Here is a 22,225-nt window from a genome sequence, read left to right on the forward strand (position 1 = left end):
TGTCATGCGCCTATTATGAATAAAGCAGATTCATATTGGGCCTTCCTTGCTCATTAACTTTAGTTGTATGAAGTTTCTTTGGTATCAATAAACTTACTTTTATTCATGCATATGTAGGAATTAGGATGGTGCTGCCAACCTATGTTGTTAATGGTTAAGGTTCATCAAAATAAGTAAGCGCTAAAAGTGCCTGTAGTTTAACTAATTCAATAGTTATATACAAATTGAAATAATCCTTTATTTGCTCTTGATGCAATAACAACTGAATTTTTGGAATCTTCAGTACATGTGGAGCTGAACATCTGGTCTTTTCAAATAATACTCTGTATGCATTTTCTCTTCCAACTATGGAAATTTCGATATATTGAACCGCTAATTTTGCTTAAACTAATCACGAATTCTCCATGACTCTAACGGCCCGTTTGGTAGTTGGTCATAAATGTTGGTAATGGGAATAAATTCGTGTGTAAATTTGTGAAAAATATCATTGTCCACTCCCATGGTAATGCTAATTTATCCTAAAGTGTCCACTTTCCTTCTTGAATTTTCATTCCCATCCAATACCACCTTGTAGGGTGGTAATGAGTGGTAATGAAATTGCTTCCCCTTGGAAACAAAACACAAGTTTGGGGTGAGATTGCTTGCCCATGGAGAAAAAATGTCTCCTCATGGAGATTTTAAGGGTGTTTTCCTAATAAAATTACACTTAAAATTCATTCCCATTACCGCAATTTATTAACAACTACCAAACATGCCGTAATTTGTCTAACTAAATTAGGCGTCGGAACTCGAAAGCACCGGTCCATACTTAATCCATCACTTTCTAATATATAAAACCCTATTGTTTATCTAGCCATTAATAGGAACAATAATATTCAGTTATGAAGAGTAACAACAATAATAAAATAATATTTTCAACTTTGGTCAATTGTAAAAAATAAAGCTTATTGATTGCTTGGAAAGCTTTGCACAAGAGTGGCATTTCGAAGTTCCTGAAGTCATTGAAGGTGCTTGAAACCTTGTGATATATTTGCAAATTATAATTTAAAAAATTGTGCATGATAAATAAGATTAATCTTCCCTTTCTTTCCTTAGTATTAATCTCAATATATATCACTCATTTGTAGGAAAACCAAGATCTTGGTGCTCAAAATGGTTTGATTGGCCAATTTGGTGTTGGATTTTACTCCACCTTTCTAGTCGCAGATAGGTAACTGTGGTTTCTGAAAGATTGAAACATTATTCTATTAAAATTGGCATCATGGAGATTATTCCGGAGACAACTTATTAATTTTTTCTTCAAATACTTCGTATTAATTTTCGAATCTGATTTGATCTGATCTTTTTTCAATAAACATTAAAAATGGTTAAATAGGTTAAAATGAGAGTATACATAACTTGATTTCGGTTGCATGATGACATAATAAATTTCATAATTGGGTTCTTGGCATTAATATTTTTTCATCAAGTGATGCTATGTTTAATAAATTTGATGGTGGTTGGTTGGATGGTGTAGGTAGTGGGAGGTGGTTGGGTGGTTGAAGGCTGGGTGGTTGGGGTGTTGGGTGATGATTAATGGTTTTGGGGTTAGATTAATGGGGTTGGGGTAAAAAAATAGCTACTAAACTTCTTTCCTTCGAAGGAATAAATTAAGACAATCTTCACCTTTAATGAATCTAAAATACTCAACTAGTCTTACTTTGAAGTCATAGATTCTCCTACCACTTATAAAACAACAAAATAAATCTATTGATGCTTACACAATGTATATGAATCCCTTTGCATAAATTGGATCACATGCATACATGTCATATAAGACATTAAATAACCAAGTTCATCTCATAGAAATTATACATGCCAAAAATAATATATCTTAAGAGATAGTAATATCACAACTTAGAAGTAGCTTCTTAATAACATGTCATGAAAGACAAAATAATAACTCAATTCTTTTATGAATAATAAACTATTTCTTTTGCTTATGAAAAATACGAAAAATTTTCGTATTAACTTGACAATGAGTCAAACTTTCTTAGAATATATTCAAAATAATCCTATTACAAATAGAACAATAAACACTAAATATGGATTGCATGTTGACATAATAGTCAAAATAACATTTGAACTATAATTTAAAATGAATGGAAAAATATTTAAATTCCTATATAAAAAAAATTATTTGATATTTTTGAAAAATACATATATATGTATATGACCAATAGAGTTGTTTATTTGAGTACTAGGCTTAGTGTATGAATAATTAGTCGAGTGAGTTCCCAGAAAAGAGAGGCGCGGCACAAACGGCCAACTGAAGTACCAATTAGCCAGTACTTTCCTCAGAAAAAGAAATTCCCATACTTATTCCGTTCTTCAAAATATAAATCAGAAAATATTTATACTTGAAAATATAAGTATTATTTGCTTAAAAAGAAAGAAGTATATTTTTTTCACATAATATGAAATGTCAAAAAAAATGCAAATAGAATGCGAAACTCTAGCTTATATGCCCTTCCTACATCTACCCATACTCTCATTGACTGTTTTTTTTTTTTTTCAAAAAGAACCTGGAAAATCGATACCACTTTATTTACTTTAATATTGAAATATTTAATTTCGAAAACCTTTCTAGATACTTGATAATATTGTATAATATAAAGTATATAACTTTAATAAAAACTCATTTTCCTTGCCTAGGTACCTTACCACTTTGTAACACCCCCAAATTTCTCTCTTTTGGAAAATATATTTTAATATAGAACACTTGAAAAACTTGAGAGTATTGCCGCCACGTGATAACGTTAAAGACTTTAATACTAACTATTAACTGAACTTAAACTAATGCAGCGGAATAACTGAATTAACTTCTCTTTATTGAAACTAGCTTTTTATGCACGCGATGCGTGCAATGATATTTAATTCTTGAATGATATTTTACATAAACCTTTTTAACTGGATAATTAATCACTATTATATAATTGAAAAAGATAAGTCCAAATATTTGTAAAAGTTCCATTATATATGGGAAACACTACAAAAAAAGTAAATTATTTTTTTTCCTTGTCTAACTTCTAAATTCCGATTTAACTACAAATACACCTCTATTTTTTTTATCATGACCCGCCATTATTTTAATAGTTCTACCTTGTCAACATTGTCCCACCAATTATTTTAACAACCCTCCTAAACTATACCGCTAAACTCTCATAAGCACTGGCCTCATAACAGACGAATATCCTTGCTTGTTGAACACCAAGTTTGCTAGTGAATTAGAGTTGCATTCGCTTCACGCATGTTTAATCAGCCTTACTTGTTCAAAGAAAATTTTAATGCAGGGGCTGTTATATACAATGTGGAGAGTCCATTATCAGCATCGGATGTAATATTTGGAGCAGAAGATGATAAATTTCTTCCCTTTTTTTTAGTAAGGAAAATTAAAGTATTAGCCACCCACCTAATATTATGGCATTTCATGCGTGGCTTTCTCCCATTTTTTCCCTTTTGGACTTCATCTTCAAGAGACATTTACTCCCATTTTCACCTTTCATCTTTAACATTAAGTTTTAATTTCCAAATCAACTTTTACCCATGTACACCAAATTTAAACTTTTCTTACTTGTCTCTCCAAAAATTCCCATAAAACCAAAAAGATGGAAAAAACCTAATCTCCTTTTCTAAATTTTAACACTAAATACTCCGTATACATATTTCAAATGTGTTTAATTTGTGAACAACAACAAAGAAATACATCAAAGAACAACATCAAAAAATCAGGCATTTGAAGTCTTAAGTAGTTGTCGATCTAATTGGGTCGATTTTCTAACAAAGAAAGGTAATTTCTTAAATCGTATATTTCAGTAATTTCTCCAAGATCCCAAAAATGTAACTGGAAAGTATAAACTGATTTCAGTTTTTTTCCCTTGTCTAACTTCTAAATTCTGTTTTCACACATGATATTTAAAATTTTCATCATTTTAAATTTTGTCCTTTTCTAAATGTTAACACTTTGAGCTTGAATTATATTTGAATTAAATTTTAAATTTTCATACACAATTTGGTATTGGATTTTTTTAAAAAAAAAAACAAAACGTTACTTTTCACAAATGAATGTACTTTTTTTTTCTGAAAATGAATTTTTGCAAAAGTTGTTCGCAAAAAGTTTGATATTGTTTTGTTTTTCAAAATTTATTTCTAAACATGCATTTTTTGCAAAAGTTTTGGGCAAAATTTTTAAAATTGGCATTTTTTTACAAAAAACTAAATTTGTTTTATATTAAAATGAATTAAATTTAAGTCTGATTATATAAAAGCCCTTTTGAACTCATTGCTATCATCTCCATTTTTTTAACTACATAAAAATTGACTAAGTTGCTATTGTTTATTTTAACTAATGTGAAATAATTTTGAAGGTTAAAAGAATTATGTACCTTTTTGGAAGTTGGCAAATTGCCGATGGATGAATGTGTGATATTGCTGTCAAAATCTTATGTTTTTCTCAAATTTGTGTTTATAGGTAACTTCTGTGAGTATATAATTGTGAATGGTTCTTGAGAATAGTGATTTGTAAGTATATTTTTGTAAATATTTTTTTATGTATTGACGTTCTAGGTTATTAGTTTTAGTTTGTATGTTAATTTTAAGTTTTAATAAAGTTTCCTGATTATTTGAGTGATTTGCGTGATTTTTATAACGTGATTTTCTCAATTGTATGAGTGATTTGTAAAGTTTATTCTTTTAAGTGATTTGTGAGTGAGTGTTGTAAATTAATTTTCGGTAGTTTTATTTGAGTGTCGATTTTAATTTTGACATTCCTTTTGTAATTTAGAAAGAGAAGGGGGGCAAAATAGGCATTTCAAAAAAGGACACCGTTGCTCCCCCCTTCCCTTATATAATATAGATAACTTTATTGTACAACTATATAACAATGGAAATAAAGATAATAAAATAACTACTCCTTGACTAATTATGATTCCTCACTAGCTCCCCCCATATGAAGTATGCATCATATCAACCTGTAAAATCTGCTCACCAAAATAGGGTCATCACACTCACAGGGACAAAGCCATAAAACAAAATAAATAAAAGCATATCAGTAAAAATACTGAGTACATGTATCTGCGGAATATTAAACACTTTATTTAATTAAACGTGGAAATATTTAATTTCGAAAAACCTTTATGGATACTTGATAATACTTGTATAATATAAAGTATATAATTTAATAAAAACTTATTTCCTTGCCTAGGTACCTTACCTAAAGTGCACACACACACACCCCCCCAAATTTAGTATAATTGTGATATTTGTAGTTCGTTAGCCTTAAGTGGTGAAATATCTATTTAGCACGTATTCCAAACAGACGCTGAGTACACACGTTGTATTAGTTGTATCAGGCAAACCAATGAAGTACGGTGTGCGAACACGATTTATTTACTCGTTAATTTCATTTGAAAAGAGAATACATAATTAAGTTTATTTGAAGTGCAATTCCAATAGCTAAGGTAACAACTTTGATTTAGAACTTGTTGTTAACTTATAGGTTTTTCGCGTGCCTTTGAAGTGTTTTTGAAATGGAACTATAAGTGATGTTTAGGCATAACACTAATATCTCAAGTATCAACACCGTGCAATTTCAAATAAAATGAAGAAATATCATGTAGAAAGGAGGCACTATGAAGCCATTAGAAGGAATTAAAGCTACATTAACCCTTTAAAACACCACCAATGATAAGTCAATAACTTTTCTTGATATATCCCAGATTTTCAATATCATAGAAGAGATCAATGTGTAAGTGAAATATGAGGGTAACTTTCGAGGATAACTAACTTGTAAATGAAATATGAGGGTAACTTCAGAGGCCAAACAATTTCAAGCAAATGTTGGAATGCTTTAGAAGGTAACTAACTTGATCTTTAAAAAGGTGGTTATATAATTTAGCCTTTTTTAAAGCTAAAATTAGTAGAAATTCACTCAATCAATCAGAATTTCAAACGTGCAATTTACCTCATGTCACCTTCTTCTCAATTTGGTTGTAATGTAACCTTCTTCTCAATTTGGTTGTAATGTAACCTTCTTCTCAATTTGGTTGTAGAGAGAGAAAAAATTTAAACTAAAGTCGAGGGAGAATTTATAATTCGATTATATTATGAGTAAGTGGAGAATAACTTAATATGCAAAATTTGGTGAAGAAAGCAGAAAAGCAGAGGGAGGAAAAGGAAAACCTAACTCAAGCAAAACCAAATATCCTTTCTTCTAAAAAATGTGATGTCCTAGTTGAATCAGGGATGGTGGTGTAAGGTTGTAATTGTAAAATTTGCAATTTCTTTGAAATGTTTGTTGAAGGAACAGGTACGTCAAGGATCCACCTCTGAATTTCACTCAAACCAATCAGACCTATGTTGTGATATTCGTAGTCGGTTAGGTTACATTAACGTTTAAAACTATTTTCTAAACGAAGAACTCCTTAGATACTCTACGTTTAAACCACACAGCATTTATAATATTCACTATCTCGTCATTACTTTAAGTGATCCCAATCACTTTAACACTCGTCGAACATAGACATCATCAACTTGACTTAGGCTTTGTTATTTACTTGTTTTGGACTTATTTTCAATTTAATATAGTTTCTCTCTACAATTTCATAATTCCATTTTTTTTTCTCTAATCTGTTCAATTCATTTTAGTTCAATTTAATTCAATCCAAACGATTGAAGCCTTAGTATATAACCAAAATGGTCATATGTAAATTAAATTCATCGAAAAGATAAGTCGATGACCCACGTAATACCAACACTTTACACTTAAGTAACAATATCTTTTTTACTTATTAAAAAAAAAGTAACTATAATGTTTGCTTCCCAATCACTAACAATTAGCCTAAACAACTTTTAAAAAGAGAGCTTTATAAAATGAGTACTACAATAACAAACATAGTAAAAAGAGCTTTGAAGAAGCACTTGTAGACTGATGAGTGAATAATAAATTAGATACAATAAACAAGGTATGAAGAAAGGTTTCTGCAACTAAAGATCTTTTTCCTCTTCTAGGAACCGAAAAATATAATTACAGAGAAAAGATACAATAAACAAGGTATGAAGAAAGGTTTCTGCAACTAAAGATCTTTTTCCTCTTCTAGGAACCGAAAAATATAATTACAGAGAAAAGGCACTGCAAGGCAATGATATACTCAACTTTCCCTTCCTTCTTAAGAACCCTGAGATTTTGTTAGGACTCATCACTATCTTCCCTTCCTTTTCTACTATCTTCTTTCTCATATATGAAATGGCAGTTGTCATTTGGGCTTTCAAGACTTTATGATATTCTACTCTTTTAGAGCCATCCTGGGAGAGAGAATGAAATACAACAAAACATGAGACCAAAGAGTAAATAAAAATGCTCATACCTGCAATGTACTAACACATCTTTTTCAAAGAATTTATAATACAACAATGGCTATAAAAGTGTCTTAATGATGCTCCTATTGTTAGTAAAATTCTTTATGTTAAGAACATATATTCTAGGTGAAAAACATATTTTATTAGCTAAGTTTCTTGTTATGAGATATGTACATATATATTTAATCCATTTTATTTCCGCTTGTGAAATATAATTTCAACTAAAAATAATGGTGTGAGCGGTATTAAACACTTTTTCTAGAACCAGCAAAGTAGTCTAAGGACATTTAAATATAAAAGTACAAGTTGTACAACTTAGATTTTCAATAAACATAGGACATCCCATAGAAAAACCCAAAAGAAAAACAAATTGAGTTGGCAAACCTAAGAAGAAAGGAAATTCAGTATGTTGGATGGCGTAGTATCTCAGTAGGAAAAGGCATAATCCCTTGTATTTCAAGCAATGTCTCTCGAGTTTGTCTTGTAACGTCTACTTTTAAATTAAAATTAGGCATTGGTAAGCTCAATATTAAAAAGAAAATTAGCCCAGTAATGATTAGGTTAATTTCTTTATGTGACAAGTTTAATCCATTTAGTTATTAGGTTTATTTTCATATTAAAATTAGACCGTCTCTTGTAATAATTTTTGATGTCTCTCCCCCAATGCAAAGAAGGCAGGCTATTAGTAACATAGAAAAAAAATCCACCCAATGAACTTCAGTTTCTCAAGCTTTTCAGTGTTTTTTCTTACTGCCAGAATATTGGCCTTCGTCTTTATATATAATGACAATAAACTCATGCATGACACACAGAACCTCCCTTCCCTCTTTTTTCATGCACTGGTTGAAGTACCAAAAGTTTACAAACGCCCTACAGTTGTATACAGGTATAATCTCTCTTCCTCGCGCTTATGCTCGCTTTTATCTATCTCTCTCTCCATTGCTAAACTTCCTATAGGACTCACAGGAAATGACAGAAGCAGAAAGCAACAGAGGAATGTATGAGCTAGGTTCAAGACCTCCAAATTGTGAAAACAAATGTAATGGTTGCACCGCCTTGTGTAGCCACCCAAGTACCAACAGTCCTGAGCCTTTAAGCTGGAAATGCAAATGTAGGATGTCATTCTATAGTCCTTAACTTCGATATTTTTTGTTACTATAGATAGATAAAATTATATGCTAAGTCAATGTTTCTTTTTTCTGTGTTCTGCCTCAAAAGTTCAATTAGCTTTGTACAAATCAGATAATTCAATTTGAGACCTGAAGCAAATCAATATATGCGTATTAATACTTTGCTTTAAATCGGTTGACAAGTTTACCGAATGTTATGAATCAAAGAATACATCAATGGTGATCACATCACTACTACGTAATCCGTACCTGTACTCACAGTTCTTTCGATCCTATGTTTTTGTATGGTTTAGAATGTTGATCAAATTGGCTCATTACGGAGACACATAACATACCCATTATATAACAAGCTTGTCCAAGGGAAAAAAAAAATCAAAAACAGAAAATTAAAATAAAATAAAAAACCACAAGTTTGAAAAATAAATCAAAGGAAATTAACTAAGTAGAGCTCTAGAAATCGATTAGAGGAAAGGAAAGGGAATTTACCAACTTTCTAATTGCAAACTTTCTACCAAACCAAATTACTCTAGCCATAAATCAATACAACACTTCAGATTCAAAAATTCCTAAAAGAAACGAAACCATAAACTCATGTGAAGGTGGAAGATAGAGAAGGAATGAAATAGAGAAAGTGGAAGTCGTAAGTAATGGGTTACCCCTTACCCGTCAAAGGTAGTGTTGGCGGATGAATGAATGTGGTGTGCCTTCAAAAGGAGTTTGATTCTCTTTAGCTGGTCCATTAACAACGGTTGAAGGCAGTGATGAAACTATTCTTACATCATCTGCAAGCACCCGTTTGAAGTTCTCCGAGCCGAATATATCTGAAAACTCGCTGAATCATGAACAAATAAATAAAAACATGGTAAAGAAATTTACATTAAATTACAACATTTTAGATCTCAATTTCCTTCATAAGATCAAACACACAAGAAAAGGAAATCAATACCCTAATTCAGAAATCGCAATTTGTAGAACAACCATAGCCCAGAATTCGCAAAAAAAGTATCAAAAACTAAAATCTATCAAAAAGCGTGGTCCATTACTTCAATCAAATTAGATTAAAGACTTTAAAAAGTAAAAATGCAAAAATCAGAAAGAAAAATCAAGAACCCTAACTGAAGATATGACAAACACAAGAACTGAATTAGCATCAATAAAAAGCCAAAGCAAAACAAAAAGCTACAATTCAGATTGAAGAATAGAGCGAGAATCGGACCTCTGTGATGTTTCTAGTGATGTCAACTCCATAACAATGGCAAAAATAAAAAAATAAAAACAGAGAAATAAGAGAGAGAAACAGCAAGAGAGGCGAGTAAGAGGAGAGTAAGAAGAGGGAGAAGAAAACATTGTGTGGCTCAAATGGAAGGAGTAGATGGAGAGATGAAATTGCCCAAGCCTTATGAACAGTGATTTACATGCTTTGACATGCTAATTAGGTCTAGCATTGAAAAGTCTGAGGCGTAAAAGGTATGGAGTATGCTATGACCCTCGCTTAAGATATAGAGTTAACATCAGATAAATGTCTTCCAGCTACCCAAGCACACACCAATCACTCATTGAAGTATGAAGTCATCATAAACCTTGTAGTTCCAGGTATAGTTACCATGAAATACAAAATGTGCACATTTCATATTAGACTACTTTCCCCACCGAAGTATGCATAGGAAACAAGCTAAAAGTAGCAGCCTATAGTCTACTACTTGCCCAAGGTATAGAGACATAGAGTTACCAAGGTGACAAAACACTGCTAATTTGTAATTTCAACAACCCCCCGCACTCCCTGCACCCCCTTGCACAGACCCTCTACCTGGACCCCCTGCACCCCCTACACAGCCTCCTGCATGCACTCTCTGCACAGTCCTTCCCACCTACACAGCCTGCACCGCCAGCTTGCCCCACACACATGCACCCCCCTGTCAACCTCCTCCGCCCTTGCACACTTTCAAGAGTATGAAAGATAGATTCACCATCAGAGTAGCTATGATAAAACAAATTTGATGAAAAGACAACAAAGACAGCTTATACATATATTGCACTTTAGTCTCTACCTTCTATGAAGGTTACTTGGGTTTGCTACCTTCTATGAAGGTCTGTTACCCATAATTCAGAACAAAAATCGACAAAAGTACATCATCTAGGGTTTGCTCTAGTCTCAATTGAACAAATTTCAATTTTAAAGCTAAAACAAATCTGCAAAAACAGCGGTAAAGGAAAGGAAATTTTCATTTGTTATGTGCAAACTTTTTACTACATGAATCAACATGTGTATCCTGAAGCTGAAATAGCACCGCCTAACTATGCCCCGATTGCTACCATCCCACATACCAATGATCCGAGTGATGGCTTTAGTAATTTCCATTGCCCAATTTATTTAATTCTGTTGTTAAATGCAAGCCTCCTAATGTTAAGCAATAATGCGGTACAGATGTCCTGGGAATTGTGGTGTTTGTTGAAGACACAAACTATAACCACATCATATGGCATTGAACATCAAGTCCGCGAGATAGTGATAACTGATCATAGGTTCTTTTAAATTCTATAAAGTTTAGACTACTTGCACACTCTAGCTCATCACTAACACTCTCATATTTTTTTAAGAGCACTGAGCAACCTTTAACTATATCAGCTTGGGATGATCTAACAGGAACAGAGTGCAACTTTCTCAAGGCATGGACAGGACCATCATTAATCGTTATTCACATCTCTAAAGCCATCTAACCACAAAGGTAATGGAATCATTACAATCAATGTTGTTAAAATCGAGATTCTAGTTTGAATCGAAAACAACCTTTAGAATCGAATCGTAAAATCGAGTCGTAGAATCGTAATATTCTACAAACATGTATAATCAAGATATTCCACTCAATCTTCATTGGATATGCTAAAATTATAAGTTAAAAGACCTAAAAATTGGAAAAAAATAGTTGTTTACCCACTATATTGGCAATAACTAACAATATATATCTCTTATTTTCTTTATTAGCATGATTTAAACTTGCGAGGTTTTCGCTAGTCAACAGAAATGTATAGAATCGTCTAGAATCGCGAATTGAATCGTCTACCATATTTTGAATCTTAAAATCGTAAGATTTTAAGATTTGAATCGCAATTTTAATAACTTTGATTACAATTTACCTGCATGTAAAGTAATGCATCAAATATTTTGATGACTTTTCATATTTTACTTTGAACATAAAAGCAAGCTCGAAGATACATATGAGTGTATAAATATGATGAGAAATCCTCAACATAGATCATTAATAGTAAAGAGGAATAGAAAAGGCAAAAACAATTTTGAGTCCTTTGAATATGCCATCAGGGTTTGGGTATTCGCTGAGTTAATTTCTGGCTCATTTGTCTTGCCAAGGCCTTTGTCTAGCAGTTCTTTGGAAAAACCCCAGAATGAGGAGTTTGTTTCTTCATGTACTTCAACTTAAATACGCGAGGAATTTGTGTCAAACAGGCGTCAATTATCAATGGAAAGCTGAACTACTTGCATTTTGTTTTAACGGATAGATTGTCGTGTAGTGTTGCAAACCATTTAGTATTAATGATTGAGTGCTGCTAGCAACTCTTTAATTGGACCAATTGCATTCTCACAAGTGCACTAAATTCGTAAAACATGTTCCTTATTTGATTCATTATAGGAAGTAGGAAACTAGGAACTGTCTATTGTCTAAAGCTTCATGTAATTATTTATGCCTCCTGCTAAACATTAAAACCCATTGCAATTATTGTATATAAACACGATAAAGTGGAAAGCGTGTCATTGAATTTTTTAGTGGCTTGGTTTCTGAAACCTGATGTATGTTAGGTTGGCCGAGAGGGAATATTCGTTGGCAAAGTTTAAGATTGTATCAGTGGTTTTGAACCTTTTGTCCTACTGCTCTGTATCACTCAGGTGTTTCTGCTTCTTGTGCTATTATTATCTTTGAAAGAGAGAAGAGGCGAGTGAAACAGAGAGGAGAGAGGAGAGCCTCCGCACCACCCCAGCACACAGCCCACCTTCCTCATTAGTTCACATAGGCTATAGATTTCAACATTAGTTCATCCAGATAGACTAACTATGCTCTTCCTATTGAATACTTTTTGAAGAAGGAAAAAACCCAAAAGATTAGGGATATTTTCTCTCAAAGATCCAACCAATACAGATCAATAGAAAGAAGAGGCCAAATGACTAACATAAACCTCAATTAAGAAATAACCTAAGCTTTTCATTTATAAATAGACATATAGGACAATGTTTAAAGTCATATAGAAGAGGAACCAGTCCATAGCAAGTTATGAAATCTCTGCATCAAGAACATAGATGAATTTAACAATTCTAAGCCCAAAACTTTCATATGGGAAACAAGCAACAAAAAATGCAAAACAACAAACTTCAAAAACAGCACATTCATCAAAAGGGAAAAAAGAAGCAAAATCCGATACCAAACTCGCCAATTTCACAGCGAAAAAAAAAAACGAACGGTAAAATTCAATCGTTACCTCAACAGTCCACATGAAAAAATCGAGAGGATCAGATGGTCGATCTTTGTTCATCTCCCAAATTACACAATTCTCTGCAAAAAAATAAAAAACGAAACCCTAATTTCACAGATCAACCATAAAATTACTCAATTTCAGATTAATTTAACCAAAAAAATCATCAAAGAAATCAATATAACATTAACGAAACAATTAGCAGTGAAAATTTGGGAGAAAAATTGATGCATATCAAGAGAATCATGAAGAAAATGAGAGAGGAGAGAGACAACGTGAAGAAGATGAGAGAGGAGAGAGACGAAGTGAAGAAGAGGAAGAAGATCAAGAGGATCAAGAAAATCGTGCGGCTCAGATTAGGTTAGAGATGGAGGGCTGGGATTGTGAAACTAAGGGAGGTCATGTGAGTAGCACATGATAGTGGAACCAAAATTGAATGGAATTATAAACAGTTAAGCATGAATTTGTAATGGGCCGGGGGTGAGGGATTGAAGGATTGAGAAACCTAACCTGTAAGAATGAAGGTAAAAGAAGAGTTCTTAAATGGTGAAACGATAGTAAAGCCGAAGAACTCAAATCATTAACCCTCATAAAAATTGAAAGAAAGCTCTAAATCGCAAACGAAAGAAACAAAGCAAAAAATCAGAGACCTAATGATCGCCTAGTAACTGAGCAAATAGATATAAAAAATAGAAACTCACTCACATGTATGCAAGAGTAGAATTAGGGATGGGCATGGGTCCAGGACCCTACCAGGACCCTGTTGGATCCGACCCTAATTTAAGGGTCTGGGTCCAACTGTTTCAGACCCTAAGGGTCCGGGTATGGGTCCAAGTAATTTTTTTAGGGTTCGAGTCCGGGTCTTAAAATTTTGGACCCAGACCCTATCCTTAGACCCTAAACTTATTTAATATATACATTTTAACTATTTAAAAAAAAAAACAAACTGATTTTCTAAAAGACTAAAACCTAAACTAAAACACCCATTCTGAACTCTAATGTAAGTTGTGTTTGTTTCGTTTTTTCAGTTTGTATTTTGTGTTTTTTTCTTTCGTTTTTTTTTTCAGTTTATATGTTTGTGAATTGTGTTTGATTCGTTTTTTATTTTCCAGTTTATAAGTTTGTCTTTGTGTTTGTTTCGTTTTTTTCAATTTATATGTTTGTGTTTGTTTCATGCGAATTCTTATGTTTGTTTCATGCGAATTTCAGATGATTATTGATATTAATAATGCTGAAAATTTAGCAAAATAAAAAATTTAGGCCTGGACCCTCCAGACCCTCTAGACCCTAAGAGTCCGGGTCAGGGTCCAATTTTTCCAGACCCTTAGGGTCCGGGTCCGGGTCTGGGTCTGCAAAAAATTTAGGGTCCGGGTCTAGGGTCTAGCTGGACCCGACCCAGACCCTACACTTGCCCATCCCTAAGTAGAATCACATTTTAAAAAACCCGAAAACTTGTAGTCCACTGCAGCAATGAACCCAACCTGATAAGCTCCAAGTTTCCAATGTTAAAAAAACAGAGAGAACACGGAAGAACAACATTAATAATAAATTGCACGAAAAGAAAACCCACAATTTAGTTCATTCTCTCACTCAAAAATGAAGGCCAAAACGATTTAAGAGGAAATAATAGTTGATACCGAAAACAAATCGAAATGGATACTTCACATTACATAACACCTGATGCACCCTTTTAAGATATCAGCATCATCATTCCACATGATACCAAGACAACGATAACAAAATTGTATTCAACAAGATTTCGCAAGCGTGATACCGATTCTTATCATTACCTAAAGCATCCTAAACCTTGAAAAATCATCCTAAAGCATGCCAACATAGAAATCAAATTTCAACTAATTAAACAGAACCTAAACCCCAAAAATTAGTAACCTAGACACATGAAAATTTTTACAAATTCGAACAATTGCAAGAGAGGCTTGCGAATTGTGAATAGTGAATTTCATGCTTTGGGGAGGGGGGGTTTCAGGGCTACGGCAGAAACAGATTTACCCAAATTACCAAATAAAATGCCATCACAGCTCAATTCTATCAAAAGCATTGAAATTACCATGTATAATTGAAAACCCTCCAAATTTCAATAGCCTAAAATTATAAAAGAAAGATCAACCAATACTTGACGGAGAACGCACCAAAATCCTAAGCTAAACAATTACCATATTGGTGATGATTTATTTCTAACTTTTTTATAGTCATTTAATTTTTGTATGGTTTAGGATCTCAATCAATAAGAAATCGGCATATCACAAGATGCATAATAGACCCCATTATATAACAAGCTTGTCCAAGGGAAAAATCTCAAAACAGAAAATTAAATAAAAAGAAATCACGAATTTGAAAGATAAATCAAAGGAAATTAACTAAATTAAACTCTAAAAATCGATTAGCGGAAAGGAAAGGGAACACAGAGTGACATGCTTCACAAATTTCAAAAGGTTGGTTTTACACTATCAACTGTCCCTCTCAATGTTGCGCTCTAGTGGTTCACCATGGCCTGTCCATATAGGTGCAAGGTATCCACATCTTACAAGGGGACCATTAGCCAGTGGCTAATAAAGTCTTTCACCTGCATATAAGCACTGCACTAGTCCACAGAAATATAGGTTGCAGATAAGATTTCAAAACATATTTTGTTGTACTCTTCTTCCAACTGTTGTCAGATTTCTATATGCCAAAAAGATAAGTCTATCAGGTATCAGGAATATGTTAAATATAAAGAGAAATTTGACAAAAGTGATGTAGGTCATATTAGTCAGAGAGAAGGTCCAGTCAAAACATAAGAAAGTATGCCATCACAATGACTTTCAAGGGGTTGACACCGGAACGAACATAACACTTTTTTACTGCAACATCGCAGTAAAGTATTAAACAAAGGAACATGTGGCAGTCAAAATAAATAAAAGCCTCCTTACATGCAAAAAAAAAATGTCTGCTCATTCGCATGAGTTGTTCCAAACCCCATAGAGTAAATATGATAATGCCAACAGCAGGAACTAATTTTGTGACAACAGGGCTGCTTTGTAAAGCATTGCATGACCTGCACAGTACAATATTCCGCAACAAAATCAAAATACATACATTAAGAACATGCCCTAAGAAAACATAAATTGGACACTGAAGGCTAAAGCACTTTAACTCCGTAACTTTTACTCAAGATATATACACTTACACTTCGTGGTAAAAGATTGTAAAGTTTGACCTTGAAAGTGCAAGCACTACATTAACTTTGGAAAATAGGAAGTATATATATATATAAGGAGCTGGTGCTCAACAATTATGATAGTTCCGCCTCCCTCGACAGCAATATTGATGTTCATTATCCTTAAGTAAAAAATAGATAATGGAAGACACAAAGTTTCCTATAAATTCAATACGATTACCACCATTTATTTACCAAACAACGCATAAATATTTAATTGAAAAAACGACTTGTTACATAAAAAAGTGAGTCTGTCCTACCATAGCTCGTTCTTAACACAACGAGAATATCTATTCTGGGACACACAAGAAAAGACCCTTAAGTATATATCATGTAGTAAAAAAAAATGGAGTAGTCCTCATTAAAGGAAAGAAAGATTACCAGGGAAAACTCTCTTATCTTATCCTTTTAGACTTCCAGTAGAGCATAGCATATGGACATTAAAAAAAGAGATTTCTTTATACTTCAAAAAAACTTGCTTGCTGAAATCAAGAAATACCGATAAAGATTATTAATTAAATGTCAAATTGTAAGTCTTTGTTAATGAAGGAAATTAGTTAAGCATAAGATTCTTACCTTTGACCATAAGTTATTATTTCTACACCAACTCCATCTTCAAGAGTTAGGAGTAGTTTCATTCATACCAAAACTCTATAAGCATACTTATGTTTGAATTTAGAGTGTGTCTAACTTAAGCAGATGACGCTGTTAACTTTGATATATCTGGCATTACATATGACCAACTCAAATCCATTGCATCCTATACAGTTTGAGAATTAAGGAGCACTTTGAGAATTGTTTATGGGGTTTGAGAGAAATTTGTAACTACCCCCTTAAATGAAGTCTAAGTCAAGCGAGCACATCTTTGAAAGTCAATGAGGAACAAATGTTAACGGGAACTTTTGAAGGGAACTTCAGTACGTAGTGGAACAGGGGAAGTAACTCGGAGTTAGTAATAGGCTTGTAACATGGTTGTTGTCCTATTATAATGAAAAGGTTGGGTACGTGGCAAGATTTTAGCTTCCTATTGGGCCTAAGATATTCCTTGTACCAAATCGTTCTTCCGTTAATTTAATTTTGTCTATTTTTTAATTTTGCAAATAGTAACAAAGTTCCTACTGTAGTAAACATTGCCTCTTGTAGTAGTCCACTTAATCAACAAAAAGCTTGCAATGCTTTGAAACAACCTCCCTCTGGCCTCTCCCCCGCCCCCCATTATACAACAAGCAAAACAAATAATGAAATCAGACGACTTAAAAAGGAAGAACTGAAGTAATTTGCACTTCAATCAATTTCATAAATATGAGGAACATAAAATCAAATCAAGAAGTAAACACAAATTAATTGCAAAACCAACTTGCTATAAAACTTGCTACAGTGAAGCTGCTAAGAAGGACGAGGACAAGGATGAACAAGATCTGAACAGAATACGAATAATGCATTCAATAGATAATGATTTACCAGTAACGAGGGAAAAATTGACAGATCCCAGCAGCAGCAGCAAGAAAATCTTGATATGCATTATTTAGGGCATCTACAATATTGTCCATTAGCACAATCTTCACCTGCAGACATGGATACCCAAAAAAAAAGATAATATAGGTGCAAAATATAACACATGACAGATATGACATCAAACATAAACATGAAGTATGACATGCCTGATTACATTAGTTTAAAAAAGATACAAATAACGAAAATCATAATCAATAAATTAAAATAGATACAAATACTACTACAAAACTTTAGATTTAACTTGCTCCACAAGCACTCAAATTTCACAAGATCTAACACAAGAGAGGAAATGGAAAGAAATAAAGACACGTTTACGTTGTGTTGCATGTTGTTATAGAAGAAGGCCTAACAATTCACACAACAGAACCGCTTCAAATTCGGATCCACTTTGCCAATCGAACTAAATTGCGCAACAAAAGCCACATAAATTCCAAAATTCAGAAAAGTATGAACCGGAATTTGCAGAAAACAAACCAAATCGAAAACCATTAAGTTCATTGAATGAATTAGCCATTGACGACATCTGCTAGCACCACCAACAGCTTTTCTCACTCAAATTTGCGTGAAGAAAGAAGAAAGACAAGTGTTCAATTTTAATGCTTGTATGAAGAATTACTCATAAACATACCTTCGATTTTAAGAAATTCGAGTTCCAAATCTCGTCCAAAGAGCTCGATCCGTAAAAGCAATTTGATGCGAAGTGCCGATGAAATTGAATTGTGTTCTTGAGAGAAAAACTAAAATTATTAACAACAAACCCTAAAATTTGAATGATGAATTAAGAGAGATTAAGAAACGAAGAGGAGGAGAGATAAATTGCTCATGTCCCCTGTCAAAAAAAAAAATTGCTCATGTATACTGTTTGGAGGAAAAACCGAATTCAATGACCTAAAGACTAAAGAGTATAGGGCAGAAGAAAGGAGAAGAATCGTGTGGTCAGAAATGGAGGGATGATGAATGGCTCAGATTCTTTGATTGCAAATGAACAGTGAATTTCATGCTTTTACCACTCATATCACTATTGAATTCAATAGTGTTTTGTTAGAAACTTTTAAAAGGTCTAAGATTAAATGAAAGACATAGTTCAAAGTTTATAAATAAAATTTATAAACATTCAAACATGTTCATATAAAAAAGATGTAGTTCATAATAAAACTCATAAAAACATGTATTTCAATCCAAAATATTTTTCTAAAACATGATACTACACTTGCAAAATAATTATTAAAGATCTACAAGTACACGCGCCTTGAAAATTAATAACTATTAGGAGAGAAGAGAAATGTAGGCTAAAAGAGAGAGAGTTTAAACTTGAGAAAAGATATTTATTTCTCAAATTTGGTGTGAAAAATATGATGGGTGGAGACCCCTATTTATATTAGTTGGATAGGTAGAATATGAATGCGATTAAGAAACTAAAAAATAAGTATAGAAAAACAGATAAACTAATCTAGCTATGATATAGCTAAAATTTATGAATATCCAATTAAGATTAGGAAAAGATGTAAATTATCCATAATACATAATTATCTAAGATAAAATAACTAAAAGATAAAAAAACAAAAACTAACCAAAACTTCATCAAACATAAGACACCAACCGCGTGAGACATGCGGCGGCAATTTTTTTTTTTCCTTTTTTTTTTCTTTTCCTTTTCTTTTTCTTCTTTTCTTTTTCTTTTTCTTTTTGAAATTTCTTTATATCTTTTTTTTTTCCTTTTCTTTTTGCAAACCTTTTTGGAATGGTTTTTAATATATTTTAATTTTATTTTGAACTAACTACTTGAATGTAAAACTTAGGAAAGTTAGGTTCAAAATCTATTTGGGCTAAAATTTGTTTTAAATACCCAAAACTTTTCTTATAAAAGCCTTTCTAATAAATAATAAGCCTTTTTAGTAAATAAAACCTTTTAAAAAACTAAAACTTTTATTAAAAATATAAATAATAACTTACTAAAAATACGGAGTATTACAGGCAGAGGTTTAATAGAGGATGAGCAGCAAGAAGGAGGGTTGTGTAGAAAGGCTTAAGTGTAATTTTTAGCCAAATTTCATTGTAAAGTTATATCTAATAATGCTTGGTTAAATCTTCAACATTTAATGGTAACGGCAAGCTAATTTTTTTAAGAGGTTACTATAGCCGAAATGGTTGTATAAATTTTCTAAGAAATGTATATTCATGAACTAGTGGAAAAATTGGAAGGGTTGCGGTTAAAACGGCCCTAAGGGCTGCATTTTTGGACAGCAACCCTTTCCATAGCAACCCTTCGGCAAAAATGAAGGGTTGCGGTTTTTAACAGCAGCCCTTCACTATGAAGGATTGCGGTTTGGGCTCAAAATCGCGTCCCTTTTTACAAATTAAGGGTTGCGGTTTTCATGAAAATCGCATCCCTTGTGACGCTAAAAAACAAAATATTTTTTTTTCATTTTTAGTCCTAAATGATCCCCAAACAGTTTTATATATATAAAAATATCATTTTCCATTACAAATCATATTTTTATACAAATATAACAAAAAAAAACTATCTAATTAGGAACTTCAACTAGAGTCTTTCTAGTTATTTTTTAGATTCCACCTAACATCGCTAAGTTGTGCAGGTTTTTTTGATAAAGGTAACCATCACTATTACCAATCCTCTCCTCAAATGATTCCAATCCCTTTCCATGGCAACAAGTTGAACCACACACCCCCTTAATGGGTTCATACAAAAGCACATGCAGTTTTGAGCATGTTGAACTAAGATAAACAATATTTTTCACAGAAAGAAAAACCAATAGACGAAAAACACTAATAAAAGAATTGTAATCAATTAATACTTACATTTGCTCAGCATTTGGCTTAGAATTCTATTACATTCTTGAGTCAAAAGGAAAGAATGTAACAGACACTAGATTATTATGTAGAATATTTAAGAAGGTTGCTAATTGCTTGGTTATGATAGTGAAGTATCCATAAAAGATGGACTATTTATTCTGAATTTGCTGTCAACAATAAGAATCTGGTCCTACAGAGAACTATAAAAATTGCTGGGACAACATACCTTTTTCTTTTAAAAACCACTTTAGCATACTTTTGAGAGTGGTAAAATTAAGTTTGTACCTTTGAAGCATGAACTGGCAAAGGTTTCATACTCTCATAGAACAAATTTTCCTTGTAAATTTATAAAAGCAATGAATAATGTTAAAATTCCTACCTAAGAGAAATTAAAACAGTATATGAAACTAACGCCCATGTCCGTACTTAGAAAAATAATTTTACTTCATATGGGGGTATAATCAAATTCAAAATAATTAACATCATATAATAATCATTTTGAAAATTGACTACAGATAATCTATATTATTGGCGGAATAAATCATAAATGTGGAGTATAATCCAAACGAAATATACCCTTACCAAAATGAGAGAAATTAAATTGGGCAGGTTTTTCAGAAGAAGAGAAAAACCTTGAAATTGAAGAGCAGTATTTCTTTTTAAAATCTTTAACTCCTTTTAGTTTAGGGTGATTGTAGTGAGAACGGGTTATCTTCTGAGGCAGCAGAAATGGGGAATTCTATACACTCCTATCTTCTGAACCATTATCTCTCTGCCATCAACAGCTTTGCCTGCATATCAAAACCAATTAAAAGGTAAAAATTACGCCCAATTCTACATACTATTAAAACTATCAATTCAACAAATTGAGTGGAAGAAAAACACCAACCATCAAGCTTTTCAACAGCCTTCGCAGCCTCATCTTTGTACTTGTAACGAACAAAAGCAAAACCCCGAGATTCACCAGTTCTAGAACAAAAATCAATCCAGAAAAATATACATATTATCAACAAATTCAGCCGAAAACCCTAAAAAAATTCACAAATCGAGAAAAAAAATTAAAAAACCCTAACCTGCGTCACGAGGAATGATGACATCGACAACCTTGCCATACCTATCCGCTGAAGTCCCTGCATAACAAAAAATTATAAAAATTACAAAAAAAAAAAAAAGAATTAACTGAAAAAATCTAAAAGGAGGATAGAGAGAAAGAAGAATACGGAAGGTGATGTTGAGGACGAGAAGAGAGTAGGTGTCTGGGATATCAGAAGGACCAGATCTTCCAAAGTCATTGTTTTTGACATTGCTGCGAGTTATTTGTTTGGTAGTAAGAATTTGGAAGGAAATTTGTTACTTTTAAATATGTGGGTTTTTTTTTCCTTTCTCTTCTATTCTTTTCTTTTCTCTTCTCTTTCTTTTTCTTCTCTTTCTTTTCTTTACTAAAAATGAATCAAACATAGTGAATAATGGGGGTTGGAAGATATGAGGATTGAAGGGAGCAGCGACGGATACACTAGAATTGGAGGGAGTTTAGGGGCCAGGGCAAATAGAAATAAAGAATTAAAGGCTCGATAGGACTGCGGTTGGCACAAAAACGCAACCCTTCTTACAGTAAGAAGGGTTGCGTTTTCGAGTCAACCGCAGCCCTTCACTAAAAAGGGTTGCGCTTGAC

General features: G+C 32.7%; 2 long non-coding RNA genes across 11 annotated transcripts; one reads left to right on the forward strand and one right to left on the reverse strand.

The window, feature by feature from the left end:
- Positions 1–6,675: 6,675 nt before the first annotated feature.
- On the forward strand, positions 6,676–7,220 carry LOC125498311 (uncharacterized). Its single transcript, XR_007275218.2, has 2 exons — positions 6,676–7,001; positions 7,091–7,220. It is a non-coding gene; the product is annotated as an uncharacterized LOC125498311 (long non-coding RNA).
- LOC104905812 (uncharacterized) lies at positions 6,932–21,932 on the reverse strand. Of its 10 annotated transcripts, none has more exons than XR_007275213.2 (11): positions 21,774–21,932; positions 21,627–21,683; positions 21,443–21,522; positions 21,186–21,344; positions 18,368–18,463; positions 17,686–17,789; positions 15,938–16,062; positions 13,014–13,087; positions 9,189–9,357; positions 8,414–8,492; positions 6,932–7,341 (listed from the first exon to the last, which is right to left on the reverse strand). It is a non-coding gene; the product is annotated as an uncharacterized LOC104905812 (long non-coding RNA). The 10 variants fall into 10 exon arrangements; XR_007275204.2 differs by lacking the exon at positions 8,414–8,492 and adding an exon at positions 16,606–16,706; XR_007275206.2 differs by lacking the exon at positions 8,414–8,492 and having other exon boundaries at positions 21,136–21,344.
- Positions 21,933–22,225: the final 293 nt, after the last annotated feature.

Source organism: Beta vulgaris, chromosome 1 (assembly GCF_026745355.1).
Source record: "Beta vulgaris subsp. vulgaris cultivar EL10 chromosome 1, EL10.2, whole genome shotgun sequence".
NCBI classification, from domain to species: Eukaryota; Viridiplantae; Streptophyta; class Magnoliopsida; order Caryophyllales; family Amaranthaceae; genus Beta; species Beta vulgaris.